Source organism: Peromyscus leucopus, chromosome X (genome assembly GCF_004664715.2).
Source record: "Peromyscus leucopus breed LL Stock chromosome X, UCI_PerLeu_2.1, whole genome shotgun sequence".
Lineage (NCBI taxonomy): Eukaryota > Metazoa > Chordata > Mammalia > Rodentia > Cricetidae > Peromyscus > Peromyscus leucopus.
The window spans coordinates 7,473,914-7,499,610 of record NC_051083.1 but is presented as its reverse complement, the minus strand read 5'-3'; positions in this window follow the sequence as shown (position 1 = coordinate 7,499,610).

The window sequence follows — 25,697 nt, the reverse complement described above, 5'->3', positions numbered from 1 at the left end:
TATAACCCTCTTTTATAATCTAGTAATCCTCTTTATAATCTAGTAATCCTTTCATAAGCCAGTAATCCTCTTTTGTAATATGTATATACATTCTATCAGTTATGTTCCTCTATAGAACCTTGCCTAACACAGATTGTGGTAACAGGAATGGGATTGATGCTATGATAAACTTGACTACTTGAATTGTAAGGTTTTGAGACTGGTTTGTAGCGGGAATATGGAAGAGTTTGGAGCTGCAGGCTAGAGCACTGTAGGTAGGGCTAAATGGACCATTATGGTGGGAGTTTAGAAGAGGAGAATGCCACTAGCCCCAGAACCACAGGCCTCACTTGCATTGATTGGAAGAAGAGGTGAATGTCTGAGCTCCCACCTGGACTTCCCCATTCTCTAGGCCCTTGGGCCCAAGGGCGCATCCTGTGCCCCTCCCCCATCCATCTGTAGCCTCACCAACCAGACAGCAGCATCCTCCCCCAGGCCAACCATCCCTCACAGTATCAGTGACCACAAGAGGCAAAGGCTCCACCTACACCAACTGGAGGAAGAGATGGATAGATTGCAGTATAAGAATATATTCAACAGCATAATATAATATGTTATGTAATATGGCACAACTAGAACCTAGTGGTTCTACAACAGCAAGACCTAAACATCCCAACACAGATGAAGCAGAAGAAAACAACATTAAAAATAACTTTATGAAGATGATAGAGGCCCTTAAAGAGGAAATGAAAAATTCCTTTTTTAAAAACGAAAGAAAAGACAAACAAAAAATTGGAAGAAATCAATAAATCCCTTAAAGAAAACCAAGAAAAAGCAATGAAAAGGGTGAAGGAAACAGTTCAAGACTTGAAAATTGAAACAGAGACAATAGAGAAAACACAAACCAAAGAAATTCTGGAAACGAAAAATCTGGGTAACAGATGAACAGGAACTACAGATGTAAGCATAACCAACAGAATACAAGAGATGGAAGAGAAAATTTCAGGCATTGAAGATATGATAGAGGAAATAGATTCATCAGTCAAAGAAAATGATAAGTCCAACAAATTCTTACAAAAAACATCTAGGAAATCTGAGACACCATGAAAAAAAACAAACCTAAGAATAATAGGGAGAGAAGGAGAAGCATTGCAATTCAAAGGCACAGAAAATATATTCAACAAAATCACAGAAGAAAACTTTCCCAATCTAAAGAAGAACATGCCTATGAAGACACAAGAAGCTTACAGAACATCAAATAGACTGGACAAAAAAAAATCCCCTCGCCACATAATAATCAAAACACTAAAAAAACAGAATAAAGAGAGAATATTAAGAGCTGAAAAGGGAAAAGGCCAAGTATCATATAAAGGCAGGCCTATCAGAATAACTTCTGACTTCTCAATGGAGACTATGAAAGCCAGAAGGTTTAGGACAGATATTTTGCAGACACTAAGAGACCAAGGATGCTAGCCCAGATTACTACACTCAGCAAAGCTTTCAATCACCACAGACAGAGAAAAAAAGATATTTCATGACAAAATCAGATTTAAAAAATATCTGTCCACAAATTGAGCCCTACAGAAAGTACTAGAAAGGAAAACTGACCCAAGGAAGTTAGCTGCACCAAAAAATACAGGTAAATAGACAACCTCACACCAGCAAATCCCAAAGAAGGGAAACACACACACACACACACACACACACACACACACACACACACACACAACCACCACCACCAAAACTGAAAATAACAATAATTTATAATCACTGGTCATTAATACTAATGGACTCAATTGGCCCATAACAAGACACAGGCTAACAGAATGGATCAGATCCATCTTTCTGCTGCATACAAGAAACACACCTTAACATCAAAGACAGACATTGACTCAGAGTAAATGATTGGGAAAAGATTTTCCAATCAAATGGACCCAAGAAACAAGCTGTTATAGCTATCCTAAAATCTAACAAAATGGACTTTGAACTAAAATTAATCAAAAGAGATTCAGACAGACATTTCATATTCATCACAGGAAAATTCCATCAAGATGAAGTCTCAATTCTGAACATCTATGCCCCAAATACAAGGGCACCTGCATATGTAAAAGAAATATTACTAAAACTTAAATCGCACATCAAACACAATACATTAGTAGTGGGACACTTCAACACTCAATTCTCACCACTGGACAGGTCTGCCAGACAGAAACTTAACAGAGAAATAATGGAACTAACAGATGCTATGACTCAAATGACCTAACAGACATCTATAGAACATTCCACCCTAACACAAAAGAATATACCTGTTTTTCAGTACCTCATGGAACCTTCTCTAAAACTGACCACATACTGGGTAACAAAAGCAAACCTTAACAGATATAAAAAATTGGAATCAGATCACCATGGCTTAAAGCTAGATTTCAACAACAACACAGATTGCAGAAAGCCTACAAACTCATGGAAATGGAACAATGCTCAACTGAACCACCACTGGATTAAGGGAGAAATAAAGAAAGAAATTGAACATTTCCGAGAATTCAATGAAAATGAATGCACAACATACCTTGTGGGACACCAAGAAAGTAGTGCTAAGAGGAAAATGTGTAGCACTAAGTGCCTACATAAATAATTTGGAGAAATATCACACTAGTGACTTAACAGCACATCTGAAAGCTCTAGAACAAAAAGAAACACACTCACCCAGGAGGAGCAGATGCCAGAAAATAATCAAGTTGAGGACTGAAATCAACAAAATAGAAACAAAGAGAATAATTCAAAGAATGAATGGAACAAAGAGTTGGTTCTTTGAGAAAATCAACACAAACCCTTATCCAAACTAACCAAAAGTCAGGGAAAGAATATCCAAACTAACAAAATTAAAAATTGAAAAGAAGGCATAACAACTGACACTGAGGAAATCCAAAGAATCATTACTTAAAAAAACCTGTACTCTACAAAATTGGAAAATTTAAAAGAAATGGACAATTTTCTGGATAGGTACCATACACCAAAGTTAAATCAAGAACTGATAAACATTTTAAATAGACCTATAGTCAGTCCCTAAGGAAATAGAAGCAGTCATTAAAAATCTCTCTCTCTCTCTAAAAAAAAAAAAAAGCCCAGGGCCAGGTTTCAGTGCACAATTCTTCCAGAATTTCAAAGAAGAGCTAATACCAATACTCCTCAAATTGTTCCACATAATAGAAACTGAAGGAATATTGCCAAACTCTTTTTATGAGGCTACATTACATTGATAACAAAACCACACAAAGATACAACTGAGAAAGAATTACAGACCAATCTCCCTCATGAACATTGATGTAAAAATACTCAATAAAACACTGGCAAACTGAATTCAAGAACACATCAAATTATCATTCACCATGATCAAGTAGGCTTCATCCCAGAGATTCAGGGATGGTTTAACATACAAAAGTCTATCAATGTAATACAACATATAAACAAACTGATTTTAAAAACCACATGATCATCTCATTAGATGCTGAAAAAGGCTTTGACAAAATCCAATACTGCTTCATGGTAAAGGTTTTAGAGAGATCAGGCATACAAGAACATACCTAAACATAATAAAGGCAATATACAACAAGCTGACAGCCAACTTCAAACTAAATGGAGAGAAAGTTGTGTAGAGCAAAGGACACAATCAATGAGACAAAATGGCAGCCTACAGAATGGGAAAAGATCTTCACCAATCCCACATCTGACAGAGGGCTGATCTCCAAATTATATAAAGAACTCAAGAAACTACACATCAAAATGCCAAATAATCCAATTTAAAAGTGGGGTACAAATCTAAACAGAGAATTCTCAACAGAAGAATCTCAAATGGCCAAAAGTTATTTAAGGAATTGCTCAACATCCTTAGCCATCAGGGAAATACAAATCAAAACAACTCTGAGATACCATCTTACACCTGTCAGAATGGCTAAGATCAAAAACACTGATGACAGCTTATGTTGGAGAGGATGTGGTACAATGGGAACACTCCTACACTGTTTATGGGAGTGCAGACTTGTAAAGCCACTTTGGAAATCAGTATGGTGGTTTCTCAGAAAACTGGGAATCAATCTATCTCAAAACCAATCAATACCATTCTTAAGCAAGGGATGCTCAATCATACCACAAGGATACTTTCTCAACTATGTTCATAGCAGCATTATTTGTAATAGCCAGAACCTGGAAACCACCTAGATGGATAAAGAAAATGTGGTACTTTGACACAATGGAATATTACTCAGTAGTAAAAAAACAATGATGTCATGAAATCTGCAGGCAAATGGATGCAACTGGAAAAAATTATCCTGAGTGAGGTAACTCAGACCCAGAAATACAAACATAGTATATATTCACTCATAAGTGGATATTATATGTAAAGCAAAGGTTATTCAGGCTACAATCCACAACCCCAGAGAAGCTAGGTAACAAGGAGGACCCTAAGAGGGACACATATGAATTGCCCTAGGAAGGGGAAATAGATAAATTTCCTGTGTAAACTGGAAGGGAGGGTATAGGGGAGGGTATGGGGGGTGGGAACATGAGGGATCCAGATGGCCGAGTTGGGGAAGATACTGAGAGGGAGAACAATGAAAGAGGTGTATTGATAGAGGAGCCATTATGGGGTTAGGGAGAAACCTGGTGCCAGGGAATTTCCCAGGAACCCACAAGGATGACCCCAGCTAAGATTCCTAACAGTAGTGAAGAGAGTTCCCCCTGTAATGAGATTACAGGAAGCAGATGCAGATCCCCAGCTAAGCACTGGGCTGAGGTCCTGAATTTCAGTTGAAGACAGGGAGGAGGGATTATAGGAGCAAGGATGGGAGGTCAAGATCATGATGGGGAAACCCACAGAGAGCTTATCCGAGCTAGTGGGAGCTCATGGACTCTGGACTGACAGCTATGGAACCTTCATGAGACTGAACTAGGCCCTCTAAATGTGGGTGGCAGTTGTATGGGTTGACCTGTTTGTTGGGCCCCTGGCAGTGAGACCAGGATTTATCCCTGGTGCATGAACTGGCCTTTTGGAGCCCATTTCCTATGGTGGGATTCCTCACTCAGCCTTAATATAGAGGGAAGGAGCTTGGTCCTCCCTCAACTTGGTATGCCAGACTTTGTTGACTTCCCTCTCTGAGAAGTGGATGGGGGTTTGGGGGGGAGGTGGGGGAGCATGAGAAGGGAAAGGTGGGGGAATCTATGGTTAGTATATAAAATGAAAAAAAATTTAAAAGAAAAAAATAAAGAGGGAGTACTTGAAAAAATTTAAATGGAGATGATAATGCTGACAGAAATGAAGACAATGGAGGATCAACTCATGAGACTTCAGAGGGCAACAAGGACTCTGTTGGGAATTAGTCTAGAGACCTTATATATTAGCAAAGAAACTGGCTCCATTCTGCCTGTGCTCTGAGAAATTAAGTGAAATTGAATTCAAAAGTAATGGACTAATTTATTTGGCAGAGGTAATTTCAAGGCAGGATAGCATTTAGGCTTTTGTGTAGGTCCTAGTTATTAACCCTATCCAAGTCCACAGTTAAAAAGAGCAACACATTTTCTCCCTGGAAATATTCTGGCCACACTGGACAGGGAATCAGATAGGCAATCTTTCCTTTCCTTCCTATTCTCCAATTCCAATTCTTCAGTCTTATCCCAAGCTTTATAGCAGACTATCTGCTGTGGCCTCTCCTTCCTCTTTGCCCTCATTTCCAGGGGACCTCAGAGATCTTCAGGCAGATCCTCTTACATTCTTCCTCTCTCACCCCAGGATGACCATAGGATGTTAGAGATGCCAAGACTATGGGATGTCCTCTTAGGAAAGCTACAGGGATGGGGTAGAGCCAGTCAAAGAGAGGTACCTGCCATGTGTACTGCATGTGTATATCCAACATTTTGTACTTAGCTATGGCACTGCATTGGAAAGTTATAGACTATTTAGAAGGTGAAGCTTTGCTGGAGGAAATGGGTCACTTGGGGTGGATCTTGAGGTTTTATAGACTGTCTCTACTTCCTGTCCATTTTCTGTTTCCTGACTGCAGATACATTGTGACTAGCTGCCTTACTCTCCTATCACAGTGTCTTCCCTAACGTGATAAACTGTAAGGTAAAATCAATCATCCCTTAAATGTCTTCTTTTCAGATATATGGTTACAGAAATTAGAGAAATAACTGATACACTGAACACACTCAATTTATGATCATAGTTCAATTTAGAAAGATGCTGGATATACTTCTGGATATTGTTAGACTTAAAAGGTTAAAATTGTGCACAAGAATACCTCTGGTCATACTCAGTTTGTATCATTAAAATGGTAGAAAGTGACACCTTTGGCTATCCCCAATTTTGTTTAAAAGTGCTTTAGCTGAAACAAAAGGAACAGCTATTTTGAAGAATTATTGATACCCACATCTTCTAGTGGATAACATTATCCCAACTAACCTCTTACACCTTCATCTGGAAATAGTATGAGATCTCAGACTGAGGATTCAGTTTTCAAGATGGCTGGCTCATCTTTGATGCCAACTGCAAGTTCCAGGTTGTTTGGCCTATACTTCTGAATGACTAATTTATAAATCAGGGTTCCTATAACCATCTTCTCTAGTTTCACTTGTTAGAGATGCTAATAAGACTTAAGGGATATACATTTACAAATTTATTTTTAAAAGATGTTATAAATGATATAATTGGAAAGATTAATAGGATATTGTATGGGAAGGGGCATGGAACTCTCACACACCACTTTCCAGGAATCTTTATGAGTTCAGGTATCTAGATGTCTCCCTCCACCTGTCCCAGTCTCCTTGAAGTGTTATGGAAGGTTTTACATAAGCATGATTGATAGCCATTGGTGATAACCTTCAGCCCCTCTTCACTCCTCAGAGCCAAAAATCTCAATTCTGTAATCATTGCCTTTTTTTTTTCTGTGACCAACTTTCATCTAGAAGCTACTAAGGGGCTGCCAACCATGGTCAAAGTCAGTCAATGATGATCATTAGTGTTCAATATGCCATTTGAAGATTCTTAGGATTTTAGGGCCTTTGTGTCAATATATGAGATGAAGACCAAACATATATTTTACAGTATCATATTGGTTTCTCTGGAAAAGTACAAAAGTCTAGATTATTGCATGAGTTATTTGTTGGTCTGAGGAGACCAGTGGAAGCTGGAAGATGGCTTTAGTTCTAGATTATGAGAAAGCTTCTGAGATGAAATTACATCACAAAGTTATATAAAGTACTTTGCTCATATCTCCTTGTTGCCATTGTCCTCTCTTATCATCCCACCACACCTTATCCCCTTCCTCTTCCCTAACAGTTGGAGGTCAGTTCTTTAGAGAAAGAGACAGTTGTGCGTTTTTATCAGCTAATGTCACCAAATCTGGAATTTGCATGTGCTAGCCAGTGGTGTTGAGTGGGTACCAGTTGTGTTCATTACAGATGTCTTTAATCTCTATTTGCTTTTTTTCTTTTCTTTTTTCCTTTATTAAGAAATTTTCTACTCACTCCACATACTATCCACAGATTCCCCTCCTTCCTCTTCCCACTCCCCAGCCCTTTTTGGGCTTTTGCAAACCACCCCTATTTGCTTTCGCAAACTTTCAGTAGTTGTTCCAGTGTCTGGCATGCTTAGGCAGAAATGCATACACAGGATAAATGAAGGAAGCCAGAAGCCCCAGGAAGATTATGTGAAAACCAACTTACTATGTTCTTTCTAAACCCCTCCTTTCCTCTCCTCTCCTCTTCTTTCTGTTCCAGTTGTATATCCATCCACCCATCTCTACACTAAAGTATTTGTTTTGCCCTCTGTCAATACATATAGTGACCTCAGTTTCATTCTTATAAACCATATGAAGAAGAAGGGAGTAAGGAGGAGAGAGAAAAAGACAATTTTTTTTAACTTAATGAAAAATCTAAGTTGTGTTTTATCAAAGCTACAGGTTCCTTGGTTTTTACTACTTTTGTGTATTTTGAGACTCTTATGTCTTTGTTGGAAGTTGGATCCCTCTTCTTGCCCCCCTTTATTTCCTCATTGCCTTGAAGTGAGCAGCCCATATTACCACACCATGATGAATTACCCAAAACAACAGGCTTTGATTACAGACTGAATCCTCTGAAACCATAAATTAAAATAGAGCTTTCTTCCTTTTAAGTTCTTCTTGTAAAATTATTTTGCCAGTTAGAAAATGCTGACTAGCACAGTCTTCATTTGTGGAACAGTGAAGTACAAAACCTGGGTGATCATGCATAAAAAGTACTTTATCTATGAATAAGCAGGAAATTTGTTTTTTTTTAAACTGGTTAGAATCTATAGTAACAAAATGCTTAGTTATTCTTTATACATCATAAAATCATAAAATGTGCCTTTCTGAATTATACAATTTAGTGTTTCTTTAGACATGTTCTCATCCATTTCTCCGTGTCTTTTTTGGGGTCTCGTTTTCCAGGTAGCCTCACTGGTGATGTGAGTAGCAGTCCAGTCATCCTTGTTCCACATCTAGCATCTTCCTATGAGTGAGTACATACCATATTTGTCTTTCTGAGTCTGGGTCACCTCACTCAGGATGATTTTTTCTAGATCCATCCATTTGCCTGCAAACCGTATGATGTCATTGTTTTTCTCTGCTGAGTAGTATTCCATTGTGTATATGTGCCACAATTTATTTATCCATTCTTCAGTTGGAGGGCATCTAGGTTGTTTCCAGGTTTTGGCTATTACAAACAATGCTGATATGAACATAGCTGAGCAAGTGTTCTTGTGGTATGATTGAGCATTTCTTGGGTATATGCCCAAAAGTGGTATAGCTGGATCTTGGGGGAGATTGATTCCCAATTTTTTAAGAAAGCGCCATATTGATTTCCAAAGTGGTTATACAAGCTTGCATTCCCACCAGCAGTGGAGGAGAGTTCCCCTAGTTCCACAACCTCTCCAGCATAAAGTGTCTTCAGTGTTTTTGATCTTGGCCACTCTGACAGGCATAAGGTGGTATCTCAGAGTTGTTTTGATTTGTATTTCCCTGATGATTAGAGATGTTGAGCAATTCCTTAAATGTCTTTCAGCCATTTGGGTTTCCTCTGTTGAGAATTCTCTGTTTAGTTCTAAAGCCCATTTCTCAATTGGACTGTTGGTCGTTTTGATGTCTAATTTCTTGAGTTCCTTATATATTCTGGATATCAGTCTTCTGTCACCTGTGGGGTTGGTGAAGATCTTTTCCCATTCTGTAGGCTGTCGCTTTGCCTTGTTGACCGTATCCTTTGCTCTACAAAAGCTTCTCAGTTTCAAGAGGTCCCATTGATTGATTGTCTCAGTGTCTGCGCTACTGGTGTTATATGAGATCTACATGAACAGCCTGGTCATGAGTGGGAACAATGAAGGGCAATGGTCGAGGGAAAGAGAGTGGGAGATCCTAGCTGGATCAAGAAAAGAGAGGGAGAACAAGGAATAGGAGACCATGGTAAATGAAGACCACATGAGAAGGGGAGGAAGCAGAGAGCTAGGGAGGCCCACGGAGATCCACAAAGATACCCCCACAAAAGACTGCTGGCAATGGTCGAGAGACGGCAGGAACTGACCTACTCTGGTGATGGGATGGCCAGACACCCTGTTAGTTGTGCCATAAACCCCATCCAAGGAAGGTCTGAGGAATCTGGATGCAGACATCCACGGCTGGGCCCCTGGTGGAGCACTGGGAGTCTAATTAGTGAGAAAGAAGAGGGTTTATATGAGCGAGAATTGTTGAAGCCAAGGTTGGATAAAGCGCAGGGACAAATAACCAAATGAATGGAAGCACAGGATCTATGAACCAAAGGCTGAGGGGCCCCCAACTGGATCAGGCCCCCTGAACGGGTGAGACAGTCATTTGGCTTGATCTATTTGGGAGGCAGCTGTGTGTTGTTGCCGGGTCCTGGGCTAGTTGCATGAGTTGGCTGTTTGAATCCTGGGACCTATGCAGGGACGCTTGGCTCGGTCTGGGAGGGGGGGACTGGACCTGGCTGGTCGATCCCGGTCCTTGGGGGAGCCCTTGATCTGGAGGAGGTGGGAATGGGGGGTGGGGTTGGGGGAGGGGGAGGGGGGCGAGAGTGGGAGAACAGGGGAATCTGTGGCTATTATGTTGAACTAAATGATGTTGTAAAATAAATTTACTTAAAAAAATAAAAAAAAACATGTTCTCAATTTATTTTATATTGTGTATATATGCTTCATTCACATGCGTGCATGTGCACATTCATATGTTTGTGTGTGTGTGTGTGTGTGTGTGTATGCATATTCAAGCCATGGCCAGAAGTCAGGGGACCTCTTTTTCAGTCAATTCTCTCCTTTTCCTCAAGTGGCTTATGTGGTAAATGTTTTACCCACTGAGCTATCTTGCTGGCAACAACCTGGTTGTTTGTTATTTATTTTGTTTTGTTCTGTTTGTAAAGCAATCTGGAGATGTGCAACTATCACTAACATCTAATTCCTGAACACTTTTAACAGCTATGAAATGAGTCCCATGCTTGTCCTCTGTTGCTTACTTCCCAATCCTTCTAAAAACAACCAATTTACTTTTTTGTCCCTGTGGATTTCTCAACTCTGGATATTTCATATAAACAAAATTATATAATTTCTTCCTTCCTTCCTTCCTTCCTTCCTTCCTTCCTTCCTTCCTTCCTTCCTTCCTTTCTCTCTCTCTTTCTTTCATTCATACTGGAGATTGAACTTAGAGCTTAATGCATTGTAGGCAATCACTCTACACTGATCTACATGTCTATAGCCCTCTTTTTTTTTAAACCTTTAAAATTTTGAGACAGGCTCAAACTAAGTTGTCCAGGCTATCCTTGAACTTGTGATCCTTCTGCCTAAGACTTCTGAGGTTCTAGGAGTACAGGTCTGTATCACCAGGCATGGGTACAGCTACTTTTACTTAGCATAATGTTTTCAAATTCATTCAGATTGTAACATGTAACTATAATTCATTCTTTACTGCTAAGTAGTAGTAGTCCATTGCAAAGATACACCACATGTGTTTACTCACTCATCAGTTATGGACTTTTGAGTTGTTTATACTTTCTGTCTACTGTAAATATTACTATCAATATTTGTGTAGAAATTCTCATGTGAATGTATGCTCTCATTTCTCTTGGGAATATACCTAAGAATGAAATTTCTGGGTCACATGGTAACTTGATGTTTAACAATTTGAGGAACTATCAAGCTATTTTCCAAAACAGCACTTATCTGTGACATTATTTGACAATCTCATGGGTACATTGTAGCAGGCTTTCTTTTGGACCATGAACTAGCTCCCAAATCATGACATAGAGATTTATTATTAGTTATGGGTGCTAGGCCTTATCTTATGCTTGTCCCACTACTTCTAATAACTTTAATTAACCTGTTTCTCTTCATCTATGTTTCGCCTTGGGGCTTTTTACCTTTGTTTCATTCTGTATGTCCTACTCTGTTTCTGGCTGTCTGGCAGCTGCCTGGCTGGCCCCAGGCATCTCCCTCTTTTTCTCCCTCATTCTCTCTCTTGTTCTCTCTAGAGCCTAGATTCCTCTCCCCCCCCCTACTTATTCTCTCTGCCTGCCAGCTCTGGCTGTCCATCTACTGCCTAGCTATTGGCTGTTCAACTTTTTTACTAGATCAGTTAGGTGCCTTAGGCAGGTAAAGCAGCACATCTTTACATTGTTAAACAAATGCAGCATAAGCAAATATAATACATCTTGGCCTAGTTAAACAGATATTCCACAACAGCACATAAAGATTCTAGTTCTCCATATCCTCAAATAAGACTTTCCACTGTTCATCTTTTAATTATTAGCCATTACAGTGTGTATAAAGCAGTATCTCATTGTAATTTTGATTTGAATTTCCCTACTATTTACTGTTTTATTTGATCTTCAGTTATTTGTATACTTTTATTCACATCTAATGTATCATGCATTTTACTGCCTGGGCTATTTGCTTCTTAGTTGTTTCTTTGTAAGAATTCTTTAAATGTTCTAGCTACAAGTCTGTCATTCAGCATAAGATTTACAGAAAACTTCAGTTCTGTGGGATTCCTCTTCTTTGAAAAACAAGAGGTTTTCATTTTCATGAAGTGTCTAACATTTTTCTCTTTTTTGTTTCACTGCACTTGCCATCCAAGCTAATGGGAATGTACCCAAATATTTTCTTCTGAGAGTTTTACAGTACTAGCTAATGCATTTTAAGCCCATGATTATAGTATTTTTGTATCTGCTGTGATTTATGTAATTCAACTTCATTCTCTTAAAAAATTTAATTGTATTTATTTGCTTTCTGGGTGTATGCAATGCGGGTGTGGTGGATAGAAGTTATGGGAGTTGGTTCTCTCTTTTTGCTGTGTGGGTCCCAGGGATGAACTCAAGTTGTCAGGCTTGGTAACAAGTGCTTTTACCCACTGAACCATATTGCCAGCCCTCAACTTATTTCTTTTGTATATACATATTTGTTCCAGTGTCATTCTTTTTAAAAGATCACATTTGTAGTGGCTGGTTTTGTGTGTCAACTTGACACAAGCTAGAGTTATCATAGAGGAAGAAGCCTCAGTTGAGAAAATGCCTCCATGAGATCGAGCTGTAAGGCATTTTCTCAATTAGTGATAATAGGGGAAGGCCCAGCTCATTATGGGTGGTGCCATACCTGGGCTGGTGGTCCTGGGTTCTATCAGAAAGCAGGCTGAGCAAGCCAGAGGAAGCAAATCAGTAAGCAGCAACCCTCCATGGCCTCTGCATTGGGTCCTGCCTCCAGGTTCCTGACCTGTTTGAGTTCCTGCCCTGATTTTCTTCAGTGATAAACAGCAGTGTAGAAGGCTAAGCCAAATAAACACCTTCCTCCCCAACTTGGTCTTTGGTCATGGTGTTTTGTTGCGGCAATAGAAACCTTAACATACCATTTTTCCTCATTGAATTATATTGACATCTTTATTGACAGATTAAGTTTTATATGAATGTGTCAAATATGGGCATGGATAGTATTAATATATAATAGAAAAACACAGAACTTCCTGCTCAGATCAATGACCAAATGGGTATCTGCTCCACATCTGTTCACAGGCTTGTCCTTCTGCAGAGTGATTTTCCATGTGTAGGTGCCACACATTCGGAATTTTGTAGAGCAGTAAGATCTCAGTTCTTTCTTAAGGTGCCAGACAGAGGCTGGGTGGTTCTAGTGGAATTTTAAGTCCCTTCTCTGTAAAAAGGTGGAAAATGGTATTTTATTCTCTTATAGTGATGGTTAAGAGAATCTTTGGCTTTTCTTAAATGTCCCATAATTAGTTCAATTCCCATATACTGAACCCCAAATCTGGTGAATCCACTTACATAGGATGTCACTACATTTTCTCTCAGACTACACCCCTCCACCATGCCCTGCCCCTAGGTAGCTATTTCAGGGGAGTTTCTTCAGTTTATCATGTAGTAATTCTATGGCCCAAGAGACCAAGATGAAGTAAAAAGTTATAGGATATACATACCTGGTTCATTCTCCCTTCACAAACAAAAATGTAGAGGTAATAATAACAGACCTGCTTTGCAGCCCTGAAGTGCAAACCCAGCTGTATCATCAGGGTTTTAGTAATTCTATGGTTCCTGTTCCAACTTCTCCAACTGTTTCTCCATCTCTTCTCATTTAATCTCTTTTCCCTGGAACAGATAGAGGGTTCAGCAATCTTCCTATCACACTGGACACATATCTTTCTTTAATTTACCACTGTGTTCCTGCTCTCTGCATCTTCCAGCATTTTACCCCAGCTGCTGAGCAAATTGTGCAGTCAACTGGATAATGCTGTGAGTTCATACTGGGACTTGCTTCAGCAGCTCAGGGTCCTAGTGGAACAGTAGTGGAGGAAGGGGCTACTGATACCTAAGAGTTGTTAGGTAAGTTGTTGTAAGGAGGAATTAGTATCTGGTATGTATAACAACAAGGCAAAGAGCACCCCAAGCACCCGAGAGTCACAAAATTCTATAGATATTTGTTATGATTTCCATTTTTGTGGTCATCCATTGCATTTTTTGCTATATAAATGAAAGAGTCTGATATTGCCTCTATGTGTATGTGGGTGTATGTTTTAGTAAATGCTAACTGCATTAATCTGTGTTGCATATGACTTCCACAGATTATGAGATAGGGAATGTTTTTAAAGATTTATTTTTATTATGTATGTGAGAGTGATAGGAGCATGTGAACACAGGTGCCCTCAGAGGCCAGAGGTGTCAGATCTCTTGGAGCTGGAGATACAAGCAGTTGTGAGCTATTCAATGTGGGTGTTAGGAACTCAACTGAGGTCCTCTGTAAGAACAGTACATGCTCCTAACTCTTAGCCATCTCTTCAGTCCCACAAGAGATAAAAAATGTTTCACAAGCATCATTAACTTAGTTTCAAGTTATACAGAAACAATTCATTTCCTCCAAAACAGGCTTTTCAGGGTATAGCTCTGAAAAAGACTTCTCTCACTTGTGCCAACAGGGTGTTTCAACATGGCCCCACCTTTCTTTTGTAAGAAAGGATATTGGGAACTTTGATGAAATGAGCCATTTTCAATTTTTTTCTCTTAGCAGGAAATGCATCTGTTTTGCTCATTCACCTAGGTACATAGGGTTAGCCATCACTTTCCATGGGAAATAATTGATTATATCTTAGCTAGAAATTTCCATGGGAAATAATTGATTATATCTTAGCTAGAAATTTTTGGAAGACATATTAATGAATATTGGGTTAATTGAGATGTACATTTTCAAAGGAATGGCAAGTTCAAAAAGACACTCGTGAAATTTTTCTAAATCTATAAAAAAGTGGTAACTTCAAAAATCCCAATGTTTTTCTAATCCTCAAATTAAGATGAGCTATAAACATGAATAAACTATAAAGTACTTGTTCAACTTGCATTGCAAGTCTTTATGGGTAGGTGAACAAGAAACCCTTTGTAAGGCTGAATGACGTGTGCTTTAGACCAAAAGTTCAGAGAAGTAGAGCTTCTGAGTTTGTATCCCTGGAATGATTGTTGACATATGTTAATGAGCCAGTGTTTTCTAAGCCCCTCAGTGATGGAAAGGGCACATTCCAACCAGAGACTTTAGTAGATGAAAGTATTAATTCATTGAACCCATGAAAGCAGTCCCCTACCACATAGTTACTGAGCACTTTTAATGACATTAGATGTGCAAGGTTGAATAAAATTAGCAGTAGCTTCCTGCACTTCATAATAACATTTGCATAGTACTCTTACAGATGCATACATATTAACTCACTTAATTCTTGCCTGATCTTTGTGGAAAGGTACTACTTTTATTCCCATTCACACTCGAGGAAACTGAGATATATAGAGGTTAAACAACTTTCCCGGCTCTTGTAGCCACTCAGACCCAAGTGAACACACAGAGACTTATATTACTTATAAACTGTATGGCCACGGCAGGCTTCTTGCTATCTAATTCTTATATCTTAAATTAACCCATTTCTGTTAATTTATAAGTTGCCATGTGGCTTGTGGTTTACCGGTACTTTACATTTTGCTTCTCATGAAGGCAGCAGCTGGCAGCATCTCCTGACTCAGCCTTCCTCTTCCCAGCATTCTCCTCTCTGCTTATCCCACCTATACTATACTTCCTGCCTGGCTACTGGCCAATCAGCATTTTATTTACCAATCAATCAGAGCAACACATTCACAGCATACAGAAAGACATCCCCAGCAGAATACAATCATTCAAGCCATGGCAGCCTATTAGACTATTATATTATCTTTTAATTAAATAATGTACCAAACTAAACACAATAAATGTGATCCTGAACACATAACCTTGAGAAATAAGAACTGAAAGTAGAATCTAAGACATCACTCATTTTGTTAGTGTTGTGGACCGAATATACAATGTCCCCCAACTAGGTTCATGTGTGCTGTCTACTTGGTCCCCAGCCAGCAGAAGGTTGTGAAATCTTTGAAAGGTGGAACATTGCTAGAGAAAGTGGGTCCCTAGAGAAAAGCCTATACATTTTATAGCTTGGTCCCACTTCCTGTCTGCTCTCTTCTTCCTGACTGTGTATACAATGTGACCAACTGCCTCAAGCTCCTGTTGCCAAGCCTCCACCTCCATGATAGACCCTATTCCTTCTTAAACTGTAATTCAGAATAAACATTTCATCCCTTCAGTTGTTTATAATCACAGTAACTTGAAAAGTGAATAATATATCCAGATATGAAGATGTCCCACTCATTAAAAGTCCTTGCCTGAATCTCCTTTAGTATCTTCCCTCTAGTCTTGTTATGTCACATTTCCTATTTTTCTCCAGCCTAACATATCTTCCCATGAGTCTTGCCTTTCTTCCAAGACTGTTATTTAAGTGGCAATCACTCTCTTTCTCAAGTAAATCCTCTAGTAACTCAGTGAATGGTATAACCTCAGATAAGGGCTCAGATGAATAGTATTAAGCAAATCAACTTGAATGCATTAATTCTCAATCTTGGCCACACGTTGGAATTGCCTTAGGATTTTTTGAAATACTGATGCTTGGATTCCACTTAAAGAGCATTTGGTTGCATTTATTGTAGAGTGTGGTTTCAGGAGCTGATGAGTCAGAGCTGTAATCATTCTTCTAGGGAAAGTCTTCAAAGAAGGTCATCACCAAACTTTAAGAATCTAAACAGGTTGTAAAGGTATATTGTGTGACCAAGTAAATTGGATTTTGATAGGCTTGGGTTGGGAAAGGGATATACAGAGGACTTTTTGCCAGTGGAAATAATGAGTGAGTTGGCAGGGCCTTTAGGGGTCGCTCATTCCTGAAGTCAGGCTCTTAAGATATCATTACACAATACTAACCATACATCTGACAGAGGGCTGATCTCTAAAATATATAAAGAACCCATGAAACTAGACAGTTTCAAAATACCAAACAATTCAATTAAAAAATGGGCTACAGATCTAAATAGAGAATTCTCAAAAGAAGAATCTCAAATGGCTGAAAGACATTTAAGGAATTGCTCAACATCCTTAGTCATCAGGGAAATGCAAATAAAAACAACTTTGAGATACCATCTTACACTTGTCAGAATGGCTAAGATCAAAAACACTGAAGACAGCTTATGTTGGAGAGGATGTGGTACAATGGGAACACTCCTACACTGTTGATGGGAGTGCAAACTTGTACAGCCACTTTGGAAATCAGTATGGAGGTTTCTCAGAAAATTGGGAATTAATCTACCTCAAGACCCAATGATACTACTCTTGAGCATATACCCAAAGAATGCTCAATCATACCACAAGGACACTTGCTCAACTATGTTTGTAGCAGTATTATTCATAACAGCCAAAACCTGTAAGCAATCTACATGCTCCTCAACCAAAGAACTGACAAAGAAAATGTGCTACATATACACAAGGAGTATTACTCAGTGGTTAAAAAAAAATGATGTCATAAAATTTGCAGGCAAATGGATGGGACTAGAAAATATCATCCTGAGTGAGTTAACTGAGACTCAGAAAGACAAACATTGTATGTACTCACTCATAAGTGGATACTAGATGTAAAGCAAAGGATAACCAGACTACAACCCACAGCTCCAGAGAAGCTAGGAAACAAGGAGGACACTAAGAGGGATGTAGGGATCACCTTGGGAAGGGAAGACAGAGGAGATCTCCATGAGTTAACTGGGGATGGGAGGGCAATAGAGGTAGCAGATAGGGGATGAGAACATGAGGAAATGGAATGGTCAAGCTGGGGAAGAAACGGAGTGGGAGAGGAATGAAAGAAATATCTTGATAGAGGGAGACATTATGGGGCAAGGAAGAAACCTAGTGCCAGGGAAATTCCCAGGAATTCACAAGGATGATCCCAGATTAGACTACTAGCAATAGTAGAGAGGGTGCCTGAACTGGCCTACCCTGGTAATCTGATTGGTGAAAACCCTAACTGTCATCATAGAGCCTTCATCCAGTAACTGATAGAAGCAGATTCAGAGATCCACAACCATGCACCAGGACAAGCTCCAGGAGTCCAGTCGAGAGGGAAGAGGGATTCTATGAGCAAGAGGGGTCAAGATCAGGATGAGGAAATCTACAGAGACAACTGAACCAAACTCAAAGAAACTCACTAACTTTAGACTGACAGCTGTGGAACCAGCATGGGACCAGACTAGACCCTCTGCATAGGGAGACAATTGTGTAGCTGGGTCTGTTTGAAGGGCCACTGGCAGTGGGATCAGGATCTATCCCTGGCACATGAGCTGGCTTTCTGGATCCCATTACCTATGGTGGGATACCTTGCTCACACTTGATGCAGAGTGCGGGGAGCTGGGTCCTGCCTCAACTGAATGTACCAGGCTTTGCTGACCCCCCATGGGAGAACTTACCCTTTTGGAGGAGGGAATTAAGGGTGGGCCAGGGTTATTTGAGGGAGGCAGGGGGAGGAATTAAAGGTGGATCTGTGGTTGGTATGTAAAATGAATAAAAAAATTAAATAAAAAAGAAAAGTGGGACAGAAAATAAAATGTGTTCAATGAAAAAAAAAGATATCATTACACTGCATCATATTCCATATGCCTATATTTTGGTGCCCACTAACTACCTAGATTAACTTTTAAGAGGTTCTTAGGCACTAGGGCTTGGGGTGATAAGCCTGAGTGTGGCTGTTGTTATGGAAGATATGGCTACATTGTAGTGGTGGGCAAAAATGTGGATGTTTCTATGGCTTGCTCATTTGATTGGCAAATATTTATATTAGGGGCTTGCTAAGTAGCCTGAATAAACAGTAAAGCATTACCAGCACAGGTACCGTGGGGATAAGTTAAGGTAGAGTCTCATAAACCTTGGATGTTTTGTTGATGTAAAGAATGAAAAATTGCAAAATTTCATCTTATGCAAGTAGAATTTTATTTGGAGTTTGAAATTAGCTAAGAACTGCCAAGAATTCAAGCCAGTAATGGCAGGCAGGGCAGAAGCAATAGGCAGACTAGGTTTGTCTCTGCCTTTAATTAGTGTTGTCCTCAGTGCTGTGCAGAAGGGTTACACAGAGCATTAATTAAATTTGCAGCTGAAGCTAAATTCGGACATGTTTTGAGGACTAATGAGACCTATGTGTAACACACAAAGCTAAGGGGAAGAAAAGAAGATGCCTATGAACAAAGCATCCTCTCCTAGCTGGGTACAGGGTATCTAGGAAACAAAGACCCTTACCAAGAGGATAACTCCAGAAAGAAAACCAGACATAATATTAAACTAAGTATAAACTAAAAACCTGTTCATCGGACTCCTTCATCTTGGTTATCTGTGTACACTTGCTTTTCTCTTTAAAGAATCTTTGTTTTCCCATAGATATTATCTTTGGGTGGGTAGAGATATAATAATTGAGATTTTCCCCAAGGGTGTGCCTGACCCAGAAGCATCAGCATTGCCTGGGAGATCATTAGAAATGGACATCCTGAAGATCCTAGCCCATACCTAGGCATCAGAACCTTGATTTTAATTTGTCATTAATTCAGAGTCCTGTGTAGTCTAGGCTAGTCTCAAACTCACTATGTTGCTGAGGATGACCTTGAATTCTGGATCCTCCTGCCTCTTCCTCTTGAATGCTGAGATTGTAAGGATGTGCCACCATGCTCAGCTCTTAATTGCAGTTTTAAACACATGGATGAAAACATCACAGTTTATTGCATAAGTTTGTATGATTAACTGTTTTAACAAGTGATCTTATGTTCACTCACACTGAAGAACATGTGTAATAAGGGCTTGTACCAGGCACATTTAGGTATTTTCTGGGAGTCAACTGTTTTTCCAAAATTGAACGTTTGCATTACAACAGTTTCAAATAATTTTAGGTCCTTTGAAATGCTACTTTAATCATTCCAGTCATGTCCATGGGGTCTTGGCCCAGAGGCTGAAAGCAGGAATAGATACTGATATTATACTGATGTTATTTGTATTCATTTAGAGTTGTGTTTGAGTTACTCTGGATGTGAGAGTTAGAAGGGCCCTGTGAGATGATCTCGACCTAGCTTCCTCATCTTCAGATGGTAAAATAGAGAAGCAAAGTTTCTTGCCTCTAGAAATCTGTGAATATAAAAAGGATGGTGTCAGACACTATTGTGGGAACTTATAAGGGACCCGTTGGAACAGAAATCCTTGACTTGACTCCTGGTCCAAGGACACCCTTCCCACCAGAGGAAGCCCACCTTCCACTTAGTTAATGCAATATTTCAGGGATCTCTGCATGTGTTCTTCATTCCGTTCCCTATTTTTAAAAACAAAAAAACCAACAACAAACTAACCAATCAACAAACCAACAAACAAACAAAATCCCCACAGTTAAAATGAAGTTTCTGATTCTGTAAGTCTTGCCTGGGGCTCCATAATTCCCAACTATGGGCTGAAGTAGGTGAGATGTTAAAGGGTGGTTCTTCCTGCCTTGGGTCCTGATCTATCAACTGTCTGTTCTTTTTTGACAAGAGAACAAAAGGAAACCACACACTTCTCAACAGAAGCACTTAGTTTTGTAACTTATCATTGCATAATTATTAATCAACCATTCTACATGTGGTGATGAGGTACTATGAAAATTACATGGATTAAGAGACTCAGATTTGGCTATCAAATTACTAATAATAGTGTGATCATATCATATCATCACCAAACCCATGCCATCATTTGAAAGTCATAGAAACATTGACAATATTTATTCGGGGACAGCAAATATAAACTAGAGATGTACTAAAGCAGACTGGCATGCAGGCTACAGTACTAACAAATAGAAGATGCTGAGAAATACAATGGCCTTAGTTGAAGAAGCAAGTGTTCACATATAGCATTTGTCTGTAACAGACATGCAGTATATTAAGAAAGCATAAAGGAGAGGAAAGTGAGGATAAGTTTTGCAGAAGAATGTTGTGATGGGTGATCTTGGCTGTCCACTTGACACATGAGAAGAAACAACAGAGAAACTGCCTCCATTAATTAGCTTTGTGATCATATCTGTGAGGTATTTTCTTATTTCTATGTGAGGTAGGAGATCCTAGGCCACTGCATACAGTCCCATCTCTGTACAGATGGACTTTGTATAATAAAATTGGCTGAAGAGGAGCAAGAGGAACAATCTAATAAGCACTGTTCTTTCATTGCATTGTGATTCAAGCTCCTGCCTTGAGTTTCTGCTCTGGCTTCCCAGAATGACTGACCACAACTTATAAGCTAAATAAATGCTTTTCCTTTCCAAGTTGGTTTTAGTCAATGTTTTATCATAGCAATGCAAATCCAACTAGGATGAGTGAGTATTCAAGTTGGGCTTGTAAGTACGGATAAGATTTCAAGTGGTGTAGTGTTTCAGGAGGTATTCTGAGCACAACAGCAGTGAATTTAAAAATGCAGAGTATGAGGGATGATGGTGACTGCCTGACGTAGTTGGGAACTAAATAGGTCAAAGGTGTATAGCATGGGACAACAGAAGGACACAAGGAGTGGAGAGAGAAGTGGATGAAGCCACTGGAACTAAAATGTTGACCTCTCATCAACTAGATATGTGCAGTTTGTTCCAGTATAAGTGGCTCAATGACTGAGAATAATCAGAGCTCTTTTTTAAATTCTTCTCTCATATATTATATCCCAACTGCAGCTTCTCTTCCCAGTTCCTCCCCCACCTCTCCTCTTCCCCACATCCATTCCTCCTCCATTTCTCTTCAGAAAAGAGCAGACAAGTGTTAATAAATAGTTTTGTTTATTGCATGGGTTAGTTGAGGTTCATTTCCTGATTGGTTTGTGCTTATGATAAGCATAAAATGGATGCAACTGTGTCTATTTTACAAAGCTGAGCTCTGTGATGTACATAGTTAAGAACTCCATTAATGTCTTTAGCCTGCTAATGAAACATTCTATCCTTGGCATGGGAAAGCACAGAGCTTCTCAAGAAAAAAGAAATAATGACTGTTAATTCTTGACTGAATTGTGTCCTTAAGTTGTGATACCACTTTGGATTGAACAAGTTTTCTGTGGAAATATGTTTTCCCTCTGTGGATATAGGCATATTAGGTAAGTGCCCTACCAATGAGCTACAGCTCCAGTCCAACGATAGATGTAAGTTTCTACAAAGAAAAGGAGAAAACAAAGTCATTTGAAAATCCTTCCTTTATTCCAATGATTTTTATCCTTGTCAATATGCCATTATTTTCCATATAGCTGATGTTGTTGTTGGTTCTCAGTCTTCATCAGCCTTGAGCCACTAACAACAGTGGCTCATTGCATTTTTTAAATGTGGTCTTGAGAGCACTGTACTCAATCCTTAGTAGTTGCTCCTTTTTAGTGTTTTTCATGGGGGTTCATTGTTCGCCCAGAAGCTTGTTTTTGGAGTGTTCTTGTTCTTGAGTCTCTTCCCTTCCATGTCTTTCTTCATCCCTTCAGTGGCTTCATCCAATATGAAGGGTTTATCATGCTGTCTCCTGATCTTGTTCTTGGATGTGAGGCCTTAGTATGAACTATGTACTAGTTGATTCCACTTAATTGAGTAAAGATGACTCCAAATTAACAATGCTTAAATATTAACTCATATTTTCCATAGCATTTCCACATTACAACAAAGACGCTGAAAAACGTACTCTAGAACATCTCAGGATAGAATCTGACCACTCACTTCTCTCTACCTCCCTTGTCCAAGCCATCTTCACTTACTCTTGAAACTCTTTAATGATCCATTAGGCCCATATTGCCTTTTACAGTGTGTCCTCCTCACAGTGGCCAGAAGCCATGGGTGTCTTAGAAATTTGTGTCAGATCACATTACACTTCCAGTCTTTGGTGTTTTTCCATTTCATTTTAAGTAAATGTAAAATGCCTTGTTTAGTAGAGTGTCTTTGGAATTCATTCTACTCACACCTCATTGGTCTCTATAATGTTCCTTGAGCACTGTACACATAATCCTGTCTCAGGGCATTTGTACTGGCTATGTCTTCTGCCTGGAATGCTCTTTCTTCAAGTACATGTGTGACTTACTCCACTTTCTCATTAACTTGGAGCATTTGCTCACCAGTTACTGTTGTGGGTTGAGCTCTATGGGAAGCAGTCTGGGAGATGATGTTTAGCATACAGAGTGCTTAACAGAGAGTGCTCTTGGGACCAATGGGTGAGAAAGAAACTGGAAGTAAGTACAAGTAGGCAGGGGAGAAGTCAACTGGGACAGACCTGCTGGCAATTTTTGACTGTCTCTATCCTAGAGCCAAAAGGCATGCCAGAATTGTCCTCCATTGGCCTGAAAAGTTTATATTCTGCTTCCATTTCTGCTTCCCTCTTCTATGAGGATTATCCTTGAGTGAAGTGGCATTGTGTAGCTGAGGAGTGCCCTGAAGGTGTTGTTAGCAATTCCAGAGATAGAGACATAAATTCTTAGAAGGAAAATCTGGACATGGCATGGCTACCATTGTCACCTTCTTGAGGTCTTATTCTGACCACACTATTTCTTCTTGCAAAACTGTGTACTTCTTAGACCCCACTTTACTCTTTTGTTTTTTTCCCCACTACACTAATTGTAATCTAACCAACTATAGCATTGACTTACTACATTTTTTGTTTTCCTTGTCTCTGTCAACTAGAATGCAGGAATCAGGAGGGCAGTGATATTTTTATTAATTTTTTTCATTTATTTTACATACCAACCAGTTTCCCCTCCCTTCTCTCTTTCCATTCCCTCCCCCTACCTCTTATCTACACCTTCCATCCACTCCTCTTCCTTTCAGAAAGGGTAAGGCCTCCCATGGGAATCAACAAAGCATAGCATATCAAGTTGAGACAGGAACAAGCCCCTCCCCCTGCATCAAGGCTGGGTGAGACATCCCAGCATGGGGAATAAGTTTCAAAAAGGAGGGCAGAGGTTTTTTTCACTAATGCATTTATTTATTTATTTATTTAGAATTTCATACATGTATACAATGTATTTTGATCATATCTATTCCTACTCTCTCCCAGCATATATTCATTGTACATAGTGATGAGTTCCATTAAAACATTTTCATTTAACTGTATCATATACTTTTACCTTATTCATTCTCCAGTAGCTCCCCTTTATCATCTTTCCCTCTCACATTTTATACTTATATAAAATCTGGGATCTATGAATGACAGAAAACACGTAGTATTTATCTTCCAGAGTCTGAATTATTGTGCTTAATATGATAGTCTCTAGTTATATCCATTTTCTGCAAAAGATATATTTTCATTCTTCTTTATGGCTGAATAAAACCTTGTTCTACACACACACACACACACACACACACACACACACACACACACACACACACTTTCTTTTCTTTTTTTTTTTTGTTTTTTTGATTTTTAGATACAGGGTTTCTCTGTGTAAATACAGGGTTTCTCTGTGGCTGTCCTGGAACTCACTTTGTAGACCAGGCTGGCCTTGAACTCACAGAGATCTGCCTGCTTCTGCCTCTTAAATGCTGGAATTAAAGACATTTGCCACTACCACCAGACTTTAAAAAAATTATTCATTTTTTTTGTGTGAACTTCCCATAGAGGCCAGAGAAGATGTTAGATCTCCAAAGTTGGAATTACAGATGCTTATGAGCTGCCATGTGGGTTCTGGGAATTGAACCTGGGTCCTCTATAAGAGCAGCTAGTGCTCTTAACTGTTGAGCCATTGCTCCAGTCCCTACCTCCCCCCACACATTTTCTTTATCCATTTTTTGTTGACACTTAGGCTGATTCCATAACTTGGCTATCATTAATAGTGCTGAATACATATGGAAATGCAAGCATCTTTGAGGTATGTTTACTTAATATTCCTTCAGCTAAGTGCCCAGAATGGTATAGATGGGTCATATATGTCTCTTTAGTTTTATGAGAAACCTTTGTAATTATATCCATATGACCAGTTTGTAGTCCCACCATTAACATAAAAGGGTTTCTTTTATTCTACATCTTTACCAGCATTTCTTATTGGTTTTCAATTGGGTAAAATGGAAATTCAGCATACTTTTACCTTTCCACAATGGCTGTCTCTTTACTTAGTTAATGGTTTCCTTTGTTGTACATGCAGCCCCAGTTGTTACCTCTTAGTTTTATTTCCTGAATTGTTGAGGTCTTCCTCAGAAAGTCCTTCCCTGTGCCTATATTGTGAATTATTTTGCTTGTATTTTCCTATAACAATTTCAGAGTTTCTTATATCACATTAAGGCATGGATCCACCTGAAATGGAATTGTGTGCAGGGCAAGAGATACTAATTTAGTTTCACTTTTCTACATGTGGATATCCAGTCTGCCCAGTATTAATATGTATCTTTGGCACCCTTGTCAAAACTCAGGTGCTGTTTGCTGTATCAGTTTGGTCATGGGCCCTGTATTCTATTCTATTGACCTACATGATTGTTTTTATTAAAGTACCATGGTGATTTTGTTACTATGGCTCTATAACTTGATGGCAGGTATTAGTATACCTCTGGCTTTAGCCTTTTTGTTGAGGGTTTCTTTTTCTATTACTGTGAAGAATGTCATTGAAATTTTGATGGAGATTTCATTCAGTCTGTAGGTCACATTTAGTAGTATAACAATTTTCATGGTATTAATTCTGTTGATCAATAAAAATGGAAAAATTTCCATCTTTTGGTGTCTTAATTTTATTTCTTTAGTGTTTTAAATTTTTCTTGTTGATATATTTCACTCTTTTGTTAAGTTTATTCCTAGGGATATTATTTTTGAAAGTATTGTGAATGGAATTGTATTCT